The sequence below is a fragment of the Phalangium opilio genome, unplaced genomic scaffold, assembly GCF_054372755.1.
Source record: "Phalangium opilio isolate 3A_F unplaced genomic scaffold, DU_Popi_V2 ptg001170l_1, whole genome shotgun sequence".
Classification (NCBI taxonomy): domain Eukaryota; kingdom Metazoa; phylum Arthropoda; class Arachnida; order Opiliones; family Phalangiidae; genus Phalangium; species Phalangium opilio.
Window position 1 is genome coordinate 6,703,211 of NW_028324255.1, and position 17,814 is coordinate 6,721,024.

A 17,814-nucleotide genomic window follows, 5' to 3' on the forward strand; every position below is an offset into this window, starting at 1 on the left:
GAAGCCCAAAAATTAAATGCTCGTCAGGTATTGTGTAAAAACCTTCACTTTTTACGTCACATCTGAGACCTCACAACACCGCTCCCGGATGGGCTCGAACCACCAATCTATTGGTTAACAGCCGAACGCGCTAACCATTGAGCCACGGAAGCTCAGAAATTAAATGGTTGTCAGGTATTGTGGATAAGTTATGACTAATTAAAGCAAAAAGTATAAAAATAATGGTTTCAGTGAACATATGTTATTAAAAATCGAGGTGCATTTTTATTTATTGTTCAATCGAGATGAAATCACTTTTAATGAGTGTTTTATAGGGAATTAAGCTGAATTCGGTCAAACATTTCTCCAGAAAAAAATGCATTCAAAAGTGTACCGAAAAAATCGCATGTTTTTCTTCTTCAAGATACAAAATCCGTGAGTAGGATTTCTTATTGAAAATTGAATTTTAACAGTTTTTTGAATGAATATCGTTACATTGCTTGAATTAAAGCAAAAAGTATAAAAATAATGGTTTCAATGAATATATTTGAAAATAGTGAAGAAATACTCAAAGTATGCTTCTTTGGCCGTGAAACGTCGATTTTGAAAATGTTGTTAAAAATCGAGGTAAATTTTTAATTATTGTTCAATCGAGATGAAATCACTTTTAATGAGTGTTTTATAGGGAATTAAGCTGAATTCGGTCAAACATTTCTCCAGAAAAAAATGCATTCAAAAAATTACCGAAAAAATCGCAGGTTTTTCTTCTTCAAGACACAAAATCCGTGAATACGATTTCTTATTGAAAATTGAATTTTAACAGTTTTTTGAATGAATATCGTTACATTGCTTGAATTAAAGCAAAAAGTATAAAAATAATGGTTTCAATGAATATATTTGAAAATAGTGAAGAAATACTCAAAGTATGCTTCTTTGGCCGTGAAACGTCGATTTTGAAAATGTTGTTAAAAATCGAGGTAAATTTTTAATTATTGTTCAATCGAGATGAAATCACTTTTAATGAGTGTTTTATAGGGAATTAAGCTGAATTCGGTCAAACATTTCTCCAAAAAAAATGCATTCAAAAGTGTACCGAAAAAATCGCATGTTTTTCTTCTTCAAGATACAAAATCCGTGACAACGATTTCTTATTGAAAAATTGAATTTTAACAGTTTTTTGATTGAATATCGTTACATTTGCTTGAATTAAAGCAAAAAGTATAAAAATAATGGTTTCAGTGAACATATTTGAAAATAGTGAAGAAATACTCAAAGTGTGCTTCTTTGGCCTTGAAACATCGATTTTGAAATTGTTTGAGATCCCACATCACCGCTCCCGGGTGGGCTCAAACCACCAACCTATTGGTTAACAGCCGAATGCGCTAACCATTGAGCCACGGAAGCTCAGAAATTAAATGGTTGTCAGGTATTGTGGATAAGTTATGACTTATTACGTTACATCTGAGACCCTACAACACCTCTCCCGGTTGGGCGCGAACCACCAACCGTTCGGTTAACAGCCGAACGCGCTAACCATTGCGCCAAGGAAGCCCAAAAAATAAATGGTCGTCAGGTATTGTGGAAAAACATTGGCTTTCTACGTTACATTTGAGATCCCACATCACCCCTCCCGGGTGGGCTCGAACCACCATCCTATTGGTTAACAACCGAACGCGCTAACCATTGCGCCACGGAAGCCCAAAAACTAAATGGTCGTCAGGTATTGTGGAAAAACTTTGGTTTTCTACGTTACATGTGAGATCCCACAACACCGCTCCCGGGTGGGCTCAAAACACCAACCTATTGGTTAACAGCTGAACGCGCTAACCATTGCGCCACGGAAGCCCAAAAATTAAATGCTCGTCAGGTATTGTGTAAAAACCTTGAATTTTTACGTCACATCTGAGACCTCACAACACCGCTCCCGGATGGGCTCGAACCACCAACCTATTGGTTAACAGCCGAACGCGCTAACCATTGAGCCACGCAAGCTCCCAGCCGAACGCGCTAACCATTGCGCCACGGAAGCACAAAAGTTAAATGCTCGTCAGGTATTGTGTAAAAACCTTGACTTTTTACGTCACATCTGAGACCTCACAACACCGCTCCCGGATGGGCTCGAACCACCAACCTATTGGTTAACAGCCGAACGCGCTAACCATTGCGCCACGGAAGCCCAAAAGTTAAATGCTCGTTAGGTATTGTGTAAAAACCTTGACTTTTTACGTCACATCTGAGACCTCACAACACCGCTCCCGGATGGGCTCGAACCACCAACCTATTGGTTAACAGCCGAACGCGCTAACCATTGCGCCACGGAAGCCCAAAAGTTAACTGCTCGTCAGGTATTATGTAAAAACCTTGACTTTTTACGTCACATCTGAGACCTCACAACACCGCTCCCGGATGGGGTTGAACCACCAACCTATTGGTTAACAGCCGAACGCGCTAACTATTGCGCCACGGAAGCCCAAAAATTAAATGGTCGTCAGGTATTGTGGAAAAACTTTGGCTTTCTACGTTACATTTGAGATCACACAACACCGCTCCCGGATGGGCTCGAACCACCAACCTATTGTTTAACAGCCGAACGCGCTAACCATTGATCCACGGAAGCTCAGAAATTAAATGGTTGTCAGGTATTGTGGAAAAACTTTGGCTTTCTACGTTACATTTGAGACCCCACAACACCTTTCCCGGGTGGGCTCGAACCACCAACCTTTCGATTAACAGCTGAACGCGCTAACCATTGCGCCACGGAAGCCCAAAAATTAAATGCTCGTCAGGTATTGTGTAAAAACCTTGACTTTTTACGTCACATCTGAGACCTCACAACACCGCTCCCGGATGGGCTCGAACCACCAACCTATTGGTTAACAGCCGAACGCGCTAACCATTGCGCCACGGAAGCCCAAAAGTTAAATGCTCGTCAGGTATTGTGTAAAAACCTTGACTTTTTACGTCAAATCTGAGACCTCACAACACCGCTCCCGGATGGGGTCGAACCACCAACCTATTGGTTAACAGCCGAACGTGCTAACCATTGCGCCACGGAAGCCCAAAAATTAAATGGTCGTCAGGTATTGTGGAAAAACTTTGGCTTTCTACGTTACATTTGAGATCACACAACACCGCTCCCGGGTGGGCTCGAACCACCAACCTATTGGTTAACAGCCGAACGCGCTAACCATTGCGCCACGGAAGCCAAGAAATTAAAAGGTTGTCAGGTATTGTGGAAAAGTTTTGACTTTTCACGCTACGTCTGAGACCCCACAACACCTCTCTCGGGTGGGCTCGAACCACCAACCTTTTGAATAACAGCTGAGCGCGCTAAACCATTGCGCCACGGAAGCCCAAATATTAAATGGTCGTCAGGTATTGTGGAAAAACCTTGACTTCTTACGTCACATCTGAGACCTCACAACACCGCTCCCGGGTGGGCTCGAACCTTCAACCTTTTGTCAGGTACGCCACAAGAAATAATGAAGAGATTCCCTGATGTTTTTGACACGGTAGGAAAACTCCCGGGACAACATCACATGAAACTTCGCCCGGATGCGATCCCAACAAGAACACCAGCCCGCAAAATCCCGATCCAACTGATTCCACGGGTTGAAGCCGAAATACAACGCATGGTCGCTGCTCAGGTCATAGTTCCTGTCACCGAACACACAGAATGGCTTCATCCAATGGTAGTGGTTCCCAAACCAGGCAATGACATCCGCATTTGTTTGGATCCGCGCAATTTGAACAAGGCACTATTAAGAGAACACTATCCCATGCCAACATCCCAACAAATCTTCTCTGAGTTATCTGACGCCCAAGTTTTCACCGCATTGGATGCCAAATCGGCCTTTTGGCAAATCGAACTTACACCAGAGAGCTCTCGAATGTGCACCTTTGCAACGCCATTTGGAAATTTCCGATTCACGCGTCTACCCTACGGGATATCCACTGCTTCTGAATACTGCCAAAGGATAATGAATTCTATATTTGGCGATATACCTCGAACACGAATTGCCACAGACGACTTCCTTATACACGGTTCAAACGAAGCAGAACACAACAAAATCCTATATACAGTATTGGAACGGGCGCAAAGAAAAGGACTGATGTTTAATTCCAAAAAGATCCAACTAGCCGTTACCCGCATCAAATATCTCGGTCATATCATATCTCCCAAGGGCGTCGAAACTGATCCGGAGAAGGTTGGAGCGATCAGAGAACTACCACCACCAGCGGACAAACCGGCACTACTAAGATTTCTGGGCATGGTTAACTTCATGGCAAATTATATTTCTGGATATTCCGAACGAACTGCTCCCCTACGGCCTCTTCTCAAGCAAGACACAGTATTTCGATGGGACGAAACCCACCAAGACGCTTATGACGACTTGAAACAAGCCATCACTTAAGCGCCAGTGTTAACATTTTACAATCCCAAACTACATAACACTGTATCCGTCGACGCTAGTCAACATGGAATTGGTGCCGTACTTCTGCAGCAAGGCAAACCTATTGAATACGCGTCGATGACCTTTACATCCGCACAAACGCGCTACGCTCAAATTGAAAAGGAGCTGCTCGCCATATTATATGCATGCGAACACTTTCATTATTATGTGGCAGCCGCCCCACTAACAGTGCAGACAGACCACAAGCCGCTGCTTGCCATTATCCGGAAGCCGTTCCATCTTCTCTCTCCAAGGCTCCAGCGCCTAACATTGCGGTTGGCGCGGTATGACCCGACATTAATTTATGTTCCTGGTACCAAGCTTTTCATCGCTGACGCCCTCTCGAGAGTACCACAACCCAACTGCACAATGACAACGGACTTTTTGGAAGGTCCCGCTGCAACAATATATACTCTGACCACTCTTTCCGATGACCGACTCCGCAAGTTCCAACACGCAACAAATCAAGATCCTGACCTGCAACAGATTCAAAGCTACGTGGAAAATGGCTGGCCCTTGCATCACAAGTCAATCCGTCTTCCTGGCGTAAGGGCATTCTGGGCACTACAGGAGGAAATACACTCACAGAACGGACTCCTATACAGAGGCGATCGTCTGTTGGTTCCGGCAATATTACAAGGAGACACTATGAAGCAGATACACGCCATACATCAAGGTGTTACAGCTTGTCTCGCAAAAGCCAAAATGAATGTATACTGGCCGACAATGACTGCCGACATTACCAGATTTATAGCAAATTGCCCCGTTTGCAAGGAAAGAGAACGCGCAAACACTGCGATGCCTTTACATCCCTTGACAATTCCACCACATCCATGGCACACGGTCTCGTCTGATCTGTTCAAATTCCGCTCTAAAAACTATATTCTTCTGATTGACCACTTTTCGAAATATGTAGAAGCCCAAGAATTGACAACTACGAATGCTGAAGCTGTCATCAAGTTCCTAACACCAAATTTTGCCCGCCATGGCATTCCAAGACGTTTTCAGTCGGACAATGGACCACCCTACTCCTCATACATGTTTACGAAATTTCTCGAAAAATGGGGCGTGGAACAAATCACATCGAGTCCTTATCACCCGCAAAGTAATGGATTAGCAGAGCGCATGGTCCAAACGCTAAAGAGCTACCTAGCTAAATCGCAACCTGAAGGCAAAGACCTCAATCAAATCTTGCTAGAATACCGGACGACTCCATTGGAAAATCTTCTCACACCTGCAGAAATGCTAATGGGGAGAAAACTTCGTAGTCCACAATACCTGACGACCATTTATTTTTTGGGCTTCCTTGGCGCAATGGTTAGCGCGTTCGGCTGTTAACCGAAAGGTTGGTGGTTCGAGCCCAACCGGGAGAGGTGTTGTAGGGTCTCAGATGTTACGTAATAAGTCATAACTTATCCACAATACCTGACAACCATTTAATTTCTGAGCTTCCGTGGCTCAATGGTTAGCGTGTTCGGCTGTTAACCAATAGGTTGGTGGTTCGAGCCCATCCGGGAGCGGTGTTGTGAGGTCTCAGATGTAACGTAAAATGTCAGAGTTTTTCCACAACACCTGACGAACATTTAATTTTTGGGCTTCCGTGGCGCAATGATTAGCGCGTACAGCTGTTAATCGAAAGGTTGAAGGTTCGAGCCCACCCGGGAGAGGTGTTGTGGGGTCTCAGATGTTGCGTAAAAAGTCAAAACTTTTCCACTATACGTGACAACCATTTAATTTCTGAGCTTCCGTGGCTCAATGGTTAGCGCGTTCGGCTGTTAACCGATAGGTTGGTGGTTCGAGCCCATCCGGGAGCGGTGTTGTGACGTCTTAGATGTGACGTAAAAAGTCAAGGTTTTTCCACAATACCTGAAGAACATTTAATTTTTGGGCTTCCGTGGCGCAATGGTTAGCGCGTTGGGCTGTTAACCAATAGGTTGGTGGTTCGAGCCCATCCGGGAGCGGTGTTGTGAGGTCTCAGATGTAACGTAAAAAGTCAAGGTTTTTTCCACAACACCTGACGAACATTTAATTTTTGGGCTTCCGTGGCGCAATGATTAGCGCGTTCAGCTGTTAATCGAAAGGTTGAAGGTTCGAGCCCACCCGGGAGAGGTGTTGTGGGGTCTCAGATGTAGCGTAAAAAGTCAAAACTTTTCCACAATACGTGACAACCATTTAATTTCTGAGCTTCCGTGGCTCAATGGTTAGCGCGTTCGGCTGTTAACCAATAGGTTGGTGGTTCGAGCCCATCCGGGAAAGGTGTTGTGAGGTCTCAGATGTGACGTAAAAAGTCAAGGTTTTTACACAATACCTGACGAGCATTTAACTTTTGGGCTTCCGTGGCTCAATGGTTAGCGTGTTCGGCTGTTAACCAATAGGTTGGTGGCTCGAGCTCATCCGGGAGCGGTGTTGTGAGGTCTCAGATGTGACGTAAAAAGTCAAGGTTTTTCCACAATACCTGACGAACATTTAATTTTTGGGCTTCCTTGGCGCAATGGTTAGCGCGTTGGGCTGTTAACCAATAGGTTGGTGGTTCGAGCCCATCCGGGAGCGGTGTTGTGAGGTCTCAGATGTGACGTAAAAAGTCAAGGTTTTTCCACAATACCTGACGAGCATTTAATTTTTGGGCTTCCGTGGCGCAATGGTTAGCGCGTTCAGCTGTTAACCAATAGGTTGGTGGTTTGAGCCCACCCGGGAGCGGTGTTGTGGGATCTCAAATGTAACGTAGAAAACCAAAGTTTTTCCACAATACCTGACGACCATTTTGTTTTTGGGCTTCCGTGGCGCAATGGTTAGCGCGTTCGGTTGTTAACCAATAGGTTGGTGGTTCGAGCCCACCCGGGAGGGGTGATGTGGAATCTCAAATGTAACGTAGAAAGCCAAAGTTTTTCCACAATACCTGACGACCATTTATTTTTTGGGCTTCCTTGGCGCAATGGTTAGCGCGTTCGGCTGTTAACCGAAAGGTTGGTGGTTCGAGCCCAACCGGGAGAGGTGTTGTAGGGTCTCAGATGTTACGTAATAAGTCATAACTTATCCACAATACCTGACAACCATTTAATTTCTGAGCTTCCGTGGCTCAATGGTTAGCGTGTTCGGCTGTTAACCAATAGGTTGGTGGTTCGAGCCCATCCGGGAGCGGTGTTGTGAGGTCTCAGATGTAACGTAAAATGTAAGAGTTTTTCCACAACACCTGACGAACATTTAATTTTTGGGCTTCCGTGGCGCAATGATTAGCGCGTACAGCTGTTAATCGAAAGGTTGAAGGTTCGAGCCCACCCGGGAGAGGTGTTGTGGGGTCTCAGATGTTGCGTAAAAAGTCAAAACTTTTCCACAATACGTGACAACCATTTAATTTCTGAGCTTCCGTGGCTCAATGGTTAGCGCGTTCGGCTGTTAACCGATAGGTTGGTGGTTCGAGCCCATCCGGGAGCGGTGTTGTGACGTCTTAGATGTGACGTAAAAAGTCAAGGTTTTTCCACAATACCTGAAGAACATTTAATTTTTGGGCTTCCGTGGCGCAATGGTTAGCGCGTTGGGCTGTTAACCAATAGGTTGGTGGTTCGAGCCCATCCGGGAGCGGTGTTGTGAGGTCTCAGATGTAACGTAAAAAGTCAAGGTTTTTTCCACAACACCTGACGAACATTTAATTTTTGGGCTTCCGTGGCGCAATGATTAGCGCGTTCAGCTGTTAATCAAAAGGTTGAAGGTTCGAGCCCACCCGGGAGAGGTGTTGTGGGGTCTCAGATGTAGCGTAAAAAGTCAAAACTTTTCCACAATACGTGACAACCATTTAATTTCTGAGCTTCCGTGGCTCAATGGTTAGCGCGTTCGGCTGTTAACCAATAGGTTGGTGGTTCGAGCCCATCCGGGAAAGGTGTTGTGAGGTCTCAGATGTGACGTAAAAAGTCAAGGTTTTTACACAATACCTGACGAGCATTTAACTTTTGGGCTTCCGTGGCTCAATGGTTAGCGCGTTCGGCTGTTAACCAATAGGTTGGTGGTTCGAGCCCATCCGGGAGCGGTGTTGTGACGTCTCAGATGTGACGTAAAAAGTCAAGGTTTTTTCCACAACACCTGACGACCATTTAATTTTTGGGCTTCCGTGGCGCAATGGTTATTGCGTTCGGCTGTTAACCAATAGGTTGGTGGTTCGAGCCCATCCGGGAGCGGTGTTGTGAGGTCTCAGATGTAACGTAAAATGTCAGAGTTTTTCCACAATACCTGACGAACATTTAATTTTTGAGCTTCCGTGGCGCAATGATTAGCGCGTTCAGCTGTTAATCGAAAGGTTGAAGGTTCGAGCCCACCCGGGAGAGGTGTTGTGGGGTCTCAGATGTAGCGTAAAAAGTCAAAACTTTTCCACAATACGTGACAACCATTTAATTTCTGAGCTTCCGTGGCTCAATGGTTAGCGCGTTCGGCTGTGGCTCGAGCTCATCCGGGAGCGGTGTTGTGAGGTCTCAGATGTGACGTAAAAAGTCAAGGTTTTTCCACAATACCTGACGAACATTTAATTTTTGGGCTTCCTTGGCGCAATGGTTAGCGCGTTGGGCTGTTAACCAATAGGTTGGTGGTTCGAGCCCATCCGGGAGCGGTGTTGTGAGGTCTCAGATGTAACGTAAAAAGTCAAGGTTTTTTCCACAACACCTGACGAACATTTAATTTTTGGGCTTCCGTGGCGCAATGATTATCGCGTTCAGCTGTTAATCGAAAGGTTGAAGGTTCGAGCCCACCCGGGAGAGGTGTTGTGGGGTCTCAGATGTAGCGTAAAAAGTCAAAACTTTTCCACAATACCTGACAACCATTTAATTTCTGAGCTTGCGTGGCTCAATGGTTAGCGCGTTCGGCTGTTAACCAATAGGTTGGTGGTTCGAGCCCATCCGGGAGCGGTGTTGTGGGATCTCAAATGTAACGTAGAAAACCAAAGTTTTTCCACAATACCTGACGACCATTTAGTTTTTGGGCTTCCTTGGCGCAATGGTTAGCGCGTTTGGTTGTTAACCAATAGGTTGGTGGTTCGAGCCCAACCGGGAGAGGTGTTGTAGGGTCTCAGATGTAACGTAATAAGTCATAACTTATCCACAATACCTGACGACCATTTATTTTTTGGGCTTCCGTGGCGCAATGGTTAGCGCGTTCGGCTGTAAACCAATAGGTTGGTGGTTCGAGCCCATCCGGGAGCGGTGTTGTGACGTCTCAGATGTGACGTAAAAAGTCAAGGTTTTTTCTACAACACCTGACGACCATTTAATTTTTGGGCTTCCGTGGCGCAATGGTTAGCGCGTTCGGCTGTTAACCAATAGGTTGGTGGTTCGAGCCCATCCGGGAGCGGTGTTGTGAGGTCTCAGATGTAACGTAAAATGTCAGAGTTTTTCCACAATACCTGACGAACATTTAATTTTTGAGCTTCCGTGGCGCAATGATTAGCGCGTTCAGCTGTTAATCGAAAGGTTGAAGGTTCGGGCCCACCCGGGAGAGGTGTTGTGGGGTCTCAGATGTAACGTAATAAGTCATAACTTATCCACAATACCTGACAACCATTTAATTTCTGAGCTTCCGTGGCTCAATGGTTAGCGCGTTCGGCTGTTAACCGATAGGTTGGTGGTTCGAGCCCATCCGGGAGCGGTGTTGTGACGTCTCAGATGTGACGTAAAAAGTCAAGGTTTTTCCACAATACCTGAAGACCATTTAATTTTTGGGCTTCCGTGGCGCAATGGTTAGCGCGTTGGGCGGTTAACCAATAGGTTGGTGGTTCGAGCCCATCCGGGAGCGGTGTTGTGAGGTCTCAGATGTAACGTAAAAAGTGAAGGTTTTTTCCACAACACCTGACGAACCTTTAATTTTTGGGCTTCCGTGGCGCAATGATTAGCGCGTTCAGCTGTTAATCGAAAGGTTGAAGTTTCGAGCCCACCCGGGAGAGGTGTTGTGGGGTCTCAGATGTAGCGTAAAAAGTCAAAACTTTTCCACAATACGTGACAACCATTTAATTTCTGAGCTTCCGTGGCTCAATGGTTAGCGCGTTCGGCTGTTAACCAATAGGTTGGTGGTTCGAGCCCATCCGGGAAAGGTGTTGTGAGGTCTCAGATGTGACGTAAAAAGTCAAGGTTTTTACACAATACCTGACGAGCATTTAACTTTTGGGCTTCCGTGCCTCAATGGTTAGCGCGTTCGGCTGTTAACCAATAGGTTGGTGGTTCGAGCCCATCCGGGAGCGGTGTTGTGACGTCTCAGATGTGACGTAAAAAGTCAAGGTTTTTTCCACAACACCTGACGACCATTTAATTTTTGGGCTTCCGTGGCGCAATGGTTAGCGCGTTCGGCTGTTAACCAATAGGTTGGTGGTTCGAGCCCATCCGGGAGCGGTGTTGTGAGGTCTCAGATGTAACGTAAAATGTCAGAGTTTTTCCACAATACCTGACGAACATTTAATTTTTGAGCTTCCGTGGCGCAATGATTAGCGCGTTCAGCTGTTAATCGAAAGGTTGAAGGTTCGGGCCCACCCGGGAGAGGTGTTGTGGGGTCTCAGGTGTAACGTAATAAGTCATAACTTATCCACAATACCTGACAACCATTTAATTTCTGAGCTTCCGTGGCTCAATGGTTAGCGCGTTCGGCTGTTAACCAATAGGTTGGTGGTTCGAGCCCATCCGGGAGCGGTGTTGTGAGGTCTCAGATGTAACGTAAAATGTCAGAGTTTTTCCACAACACCTGACGAACATTTAATTTTTGGGCTTCCGTGGCGCAATGATTAGCGCGTACAGCTGTTAATCGAAAGGTTGAAGGTTCGAGCCCACCCGGGAGAGGTGTTGTGGGGTCTCAGATGTTGCGTAAAAAGTCAAAACTTTTCCACAATACGTGACAACCATTTAATTTCTGAGCTTCCGTGGCTCAATGGTTAGAGCGTTCGGCTGTTAACCGATAGGTTGGTGGTTCGAGCCCATCCGGGAGCGGTGTTGTGACGTCTCAGATGTGACGTAAAAAGTCAAGGTTTTTCCACAATACCTGAAGACCATTTAATTTTTGGGCTTCCGTGGCGCAATGGTTAGCGCGTTGGGCGGTTAACCAATAGGTTGGTGGTTCGAGCCCATCCGGGAGCGGTGTTGTGAGGTCTCAGATGTAACGTAAAAAGTCAAGGTTTTTTCCACAACACCTGACGAACATTGAATTTTTGGGCTTCCGTGGCGCAATGATTAGCGCGTTCAGCTGTTAATCGAAAGGTTGAAGGTTCGAGCCCACCCGGGAGAGGTGTTTTGGGGTCTCAGATGTAGCGTAAAAAGTCAAAACTTTTCCACAATACGTGACAACCATTTAATTTCTGAGCTTCCGTGGCTCAATGGTTAGCGCGTTCGGCTGTTAACCAATAGGTTGGTGGTTCGAGCCCATCCGGGAAAGGTGTTGTGAGGTCTCAGATGTGACGTAAAAAGTCAAGGTTTTTACACAATACCTGACGAGCATTTAACTTTTGGGCTTCCGTGGCTCAATGGTTAGCGCGTTCGGCTGTTAACCAATAGGTTGGTGGTTCGAGCCCATCCGGGAGCGGTGTTGTGACGTCTCAGATGTGACGTAAAAAGTCAAGGTTTTTTCCACAACACCTGACGACCATTTAATTTTTGGGCTTCCGTGGCGCAATGGTTAGCGCGTTCGGCTGTTAACCAATAGGTTGGTGGTTCGAGCCCATCCGGGAGCGGTGTTGTGAGGTCTCAGATGTAACGTAAAATGTCAGAGTTTTTCCACAATACCTGACGAACATTTAATTTTTGAGCTTCCGTGGCGCAATGATTAGCGCGTTCAGCTGTTAATCGAAAGGTTGAAGGTTCGAACCCACCCGGGAGAGGTGTTGTGGGGTCTCAGATGTTGCGTAAAAAGTCAAAACTTTTCCACAATACGTGACAACCATTTAATTTCTGAGCTTCCGTGGCTCAATGGTTAGCGCGTTCGGCTGTTAACCAATAGGTTGGTGGCTCGAGCTCATCCGGGAGCAGTGTTGTGAGGTCTCAGATGTGACGTAAAAAGTCAAGGTTTTTCCACAATACCTGACGAACATTTAATTTTTGGGCTTCCTTGGCGCAATGGTTAGCGCGTTGGGCTGTTAACCAATAGGTTGGTGGTTCGAGCCCATCCGGGAGCGGTGTTGTGAGGTCTCAGATGTAACGTAAAAAGTCAAGGTTTTTTCCACAACACCTGACGAACATTTAATTTTTGGGCTTCCGTGGCGCAATGATTAGCGCGTACAGCTGTTAATCGAAAGGTTGAAGGTTCGAGCCCACCCGGGAGAGGTGTTGTGGGGTCTCAGATGTAGCGTAAAAAGTCAAAACTTTTCCACAATACGTGACAACCATTTAATTTCTGAGCTTCCGTGGCTCAATGGTTAGCGCGTTCGGCTGTTAACCAATAGGTTGGTGGTTCGAGCCCATCCGGGAGCGGTGTTGTGAGGTCTCAGATGTGACGTAAAAAGTCAAGATTTTTACACAATACCTGACGAGCATTTAATTTTTGGGCTTCCGTGGCGCAATGGTTAGCGCGTTCAGCTGTTAACCAATAGGTTGGTGGTTTGAGCCCACCCGGGAGCGGTGTTGTGGGATCTCAAATATAACGTAGAAAACCAAAGTTTTTCCACAATACCTGACGACCATTTATTTTTTGGGCTTCCTTGGCGCAATGGTTAGCGCGTTCGGCTGTTAACCGAAAGGTTGGTGGTTCTAGCCCAACCGGGAGAGGTGTTGTAGGGTCTCAGATGTTACGTAATAAGTCATAACTTATCCACAATACCTGACAACCATTTAATTTCTGAGCTTCCGTGGCTCAATGGTTAGCGCGTTCGGCTGTTAACCAATAGGTTGTTGGTTCGAGCCCATCCGGGAGCGGTGTTGTGAGGTCTCAGATGTAACGTAAAATGTCAGAGTTTTTCCACAACACCTGACGAACATTTAATTTTTGGGCTTCCGTGGCGCAATGATTAGCGCGTACAGCTGTTAATCGAAAGGTTGAAGGTTCGAGCCCACCCGGGAGAGGTGTTGTGGGGTCTCAGATGTTGCGTAAAAAGTCAAAACTTTTCCACAATACGTGACAACCATTTAATTTCTGAGCTTCCGTGGCTCAATGGTTAGCGCGTTCGGCTGTTAACCGATAGGTTGGTGGTTCGAGCCCATCCGGGAGCGATGTTGTGACGTCTCTGATGTGACGTAAAAAGTCAAGGTTTTTCCACAATACCTGAAGACCATTTAATTTTTGGGCTTCCGTGGCGCAATGGTTAGCGCGTTCGGCTGTTAACCAATAGGTTGGTGGTTCGAGCCCCTCCGGGAGCGGTGTTGTGAGGTCTCAGATGTAACGTAAAATGTCAGAGTTTTTCCACAATACCTGACGAACATTTAATTTTTGGGCTTCCGTGGCGCAATGATTAGCGCGTTCAGCTGTTAACCGATAGGTTGGTGGTTCGAGCCCATCCGGGAGCGGTGTTGTGACGTCTCAGATGTGACGTAAAAAGTCAAGGTTTTTCCACAATACCTGAAGACCATTTAATTTTTGGGCTTCCGTGGCGCAATGGTTAGCGCGTTGGGCTGTTAACCAATAGGTTGGTGGTTCGAGCCCACCCGGGCGCGGTGTTGTGGGATCTCAAATGTAACGTAGAAAGCCAAAGTTTTTTCACAACACCTGACGAACATTTAATTTTTGGGCTTCCGTGGCGCAATGATTAGCGGGTTCAGCTGTTAATCGAAAGGTTGCAGGTTCGAGCCCACCAAAGAGAGGTGTTGTGGGGTCTCAGATGTAGCGAAAAAAGTCAAAACTTTTCCACAATACGTGACAACCATTTAATTTCTGAGCTTCCGTGGCTCAATGGTTAGCGCGTTCGGCTGTTAACCAATAGGTTGGTGGTTCGAGCCCATCCGGGAGCGGGGTTGTGAGGTCTCAGATGTGACGTAAAAAGTCAAGGTTTTTACACAATACCTGACGAGCATTTAATTTTTGGGCTTCCGTGGCGCAATGGTTAGCGCGTTCAGCTGTTAACCAATAGGTTGGTGGTTTGAGCCCACCCGGGAGCGGTGTTGTGGGATCTCAAATGTAACGTAGAAAACCAAAGTTTTTCCACATACCTGACGACCATTTAGTTTTTGGGCTTCCGTGGCGCAATGGTTAGCGCGTTCGGTTGTTAACCAATAAGTTGGTGGTTCGAGCCCACCCGGGAGGGTGATGTGGAATCTCAAATGTAACGTAGAAAGCCAAAGTTTTTCCACAATACCTGACGACCATTTATTTTTTGGGCTTCCTTGGCGCAATGGTTAGCGCGTTCGGCTGTTAACCGAAAGGTTGGTGGTTCGAGCCCAACCGGGAGAGGTGTTGTAGGGTCTCAGATGTTACGTAATAAGTCATAACTTATCCACAATACCTGACAACCATTTAATTTCTGAGCTTCCGTGGGTCAATGGTTAGCGCGTTCGGCTGTTAACCAATAGGTTGGTGGTTCGAGCCCATCCGGGAGCGGTGTTGTGAGGTCTCAGATGTAACGTAAAATGTCAGAGTTTTTCCACAACACCTGACGAACATTTAATTTTTGGGCTTCCGTGGCGCAATGATTAGCGCGTACAGCTGTTAATCGAAAGGTTGAAGGTTCGAGCCCACCCGGGAGAGGTGTTGTGGGGTCTCAGATGTTGCGTAAAAAGTCAAAACTTTCCCACAATACGTGACAACCATTTAATTTCTGAGCTTCCGTGGCTCAATGGTTAGCGCGTTCGGCTGTTAACCGATAGGTTGGTGGTTCAAGCCCATCCGGGAGCGGTGTTGTGACGTCTCAGATGTGACGTAAAAAGTCAAGGTTTTTCCACAATACCTGAAGACCATTTAATTTTTGGGCTTCCGTGGCGCGATGGTTAGCGCGTTGGGCTGTTAACCAATAGGTTGGTGGTTCGAGCCCATCCGGGAGCGGTGTTGTGCGGTCTCAGATGTAACGTAAAAAGTCAAGGTTTTTTCCACAACACCTGACGAACATTTAATTTTTGGGCTTCCGTGGCGCAATGATTAGCGCGTTCAGCTGTTAATCGAAAGGCTGAAGGTTCGAGCCCACCCGGGAGAGGTGTTGTGGGGTCTCAGATGTAGCGTAAAAAGTCAAAACTTTTCCACAATACGTGACAACCATTTAATTTCTGAGCTTGCGTGGCTCAATGGTTAGCGCGTTCGGCTGTTAACCAATAGGTTGGTGGTTCGAGCCCATCCGGGAGCGGTGTTGTGGGATCTCAAATGTAACGTAGAAAACCAAAGTTTTTCCACAATACCTGACGACCATTTAGTTTTTGGGCTTCCGTGGCGCAATGGTTAGCGCGTTCGGCTGTAAACCAATAGGTTGGTGGTTCGAGCCCATCCGGGAGCGGTGTTGTGAGGTCTCAGATGTGACGTAAAAAGTCAAGGTTTTTCCACAATACCTGACGAACATTTAATTTTTGGGCTTCCTTGGCGCAATGGTTAGCGCGTTCGACTGTTAACCGAAAGGTTGGTGGTTCGAGCCCAACCGGGAGAGGTGTTGTAGGGTCTCAGATGTAACGTAATAAGTCATAACTCAGTGCCGTCTTATCCATTGGGCCCGTTGGGCACTGGCCCAGGGGCCCCTTAAGAACAGGGGCCCCATAATTGTCAAATAATACTCATTTTCCATTTCTTGTCAGAAGAAAACCACTAGAAAATATAAACTATTTTCCATCGGTCATTCAGTCTTTTCAATGAAAAATTTGGCCTTCGAACTTGAAAAATGTAAAACTAAAAATCTGAGACCTATAAGATAGTCACCCATTGCCTAGGCTTTTATGTTATCCCTCCTCCCCATGGCCTCACTTCACAACCGCACATCGGCTTATTTATTTAGTTTGAAACCTTCACTTTAAATCAGACTCAGTCTAAACTGTCACTTTGCCCATGCGCAGAGAGAAAACCTGGAATTTTCTCGCTCATTCTCGCTGTTAGGTGGCATGTGGATGTGGGGTACAAGTCTATTTCTTTCCCTGCTGAAAGTAGACAACTCTGTTTAAAATATAATGCCTATTATGAATAAAATTATGGCTGAGATGTTAGACAAACTATAAATAGAGATTATTAGTGATCAAATCAAAAATGAAACATAATACTTTGAGCGGTGCCCAGAAGATAAAACGAGCTGCGCAGGAGAAAGAGAAAGCTGACAAACTTCGCAAGGTAACATCATGAGAAGTGCTGAGCCTGGTAAAATTACTCTTTCAACAATATCACCGAAGCCCTCAACGACTACCACAGTTCCAACCGACATTGCAGTGGAGTCATCACTTGTTCCTACAACTGATCCAGATGAGGATATTCCACCAGTGGAAGTGCCTAAATGTGAAACGAAAACATCTTCCTTCCAGGAAACAGATGTAGGCTATGGGTAATCGGCAATCCTAACACAGTTGAATGCTGGATTCGAAATGGGCCGACATCTTGTCAGAACCATGAAAAGACCTTTCCAAGATACGCCGAGTGTATAAAGAGGATGGAGATAGCATTAGAATTCCAAGACAAGATATTTGCCAAAAAATGTGTTCAAACGTGAATTACGTAATGGCGATCCAAAAAATGATCGACTTCGATCCAATTCTAAAGGAATTTTCAAGGAAGAAAGTGCACAAATGTTTCTAGCTTTGCGTTCACTATTAAATTTGTAGACTTTCGTTTGAAGGAAATAATAAATATTTTTATTTCTCGATTAATTTGATTTGTATAGGGGATTAGGGGGCCCAATATACTGCACTGCCCAGGGGCCCATATAGCACCAAAGACGGCCCTGTCATAACTTATCCACAATACCTGACAACCATTTAACTTTTGTGCTTCCGTGGCGCAATGGTTAGCGCGTTCGGCTGGGAGCTTGCGTGGCTCAATGGTTAGCGCGTTCGGCTGTTAACCAATAGGTTGGTGGTTCGAGCCCATCCGGGAGCGGTGTTGTGAGGTCTCAGATGTGACGTAAAAAGTCAAGGTTTTTCCACAATACCTGACGAACATTTAATTTTTGGGCTTCCTTGGCGCAATGGTTAGCGCGTTCGACTGTTAACCGAAAGGTTGGTGGTTCGAGCCCAACCGGGAGAGGTGTTGTAGGGTCTCAGATGTAACGTAATAAGTCATAACTCAGTGCCGTCTTATCCATTGGGCCCGTTGGGCACTGGCCCAGGGGCCCCTTAAGAACAGGGGCCCCATAATTGTCAAATAATACTCATTTTCCATTTCTTGTCAGAAGAAAACCACTAGAAAATATAAACTATTTTCCATCGGTCATTCAGTCTTTTCAATGAAAAATTTGGCCTTCGAACTTGAAAAATGTAAAACTAAAAATCTGAGACCTATAAGATAGTCACCCATTGCCTAGGCTTTTATGTTATCCCTCCTC

The 17,814-nt window shown here is 45.9% G+C and overlaps 2 non-coding genes across 2 annotated transcripts; both read left to right on the forward strand.

Annotated features, from left to right (window-relative positions):
• Positions 1-9,543: 9,543 nt before the first annotated feature.
• Positions 9,544-9,616, forward strand: TRNAY-GUA (transfer RNA tyrosine (anticodon GUA)). The gene has a single exon. It is a non-coding gene; the product is annotated as a tRNA-Tyr (tRNA).
• A 6,106-nt stretch (positions 9,617-15,722) lies between these two features.
• Positions 15,723-15,795, forward strand: TRNAY-GUA (transfer RNA tyrosine (anticodon GUA)). The gene has a single exon. It is a non-coding gene; the product is annotated as a tRNA-Tyr (tRNA).
• Positions 15,796-17,814: the final 2,019 nt, after the last annotated feature.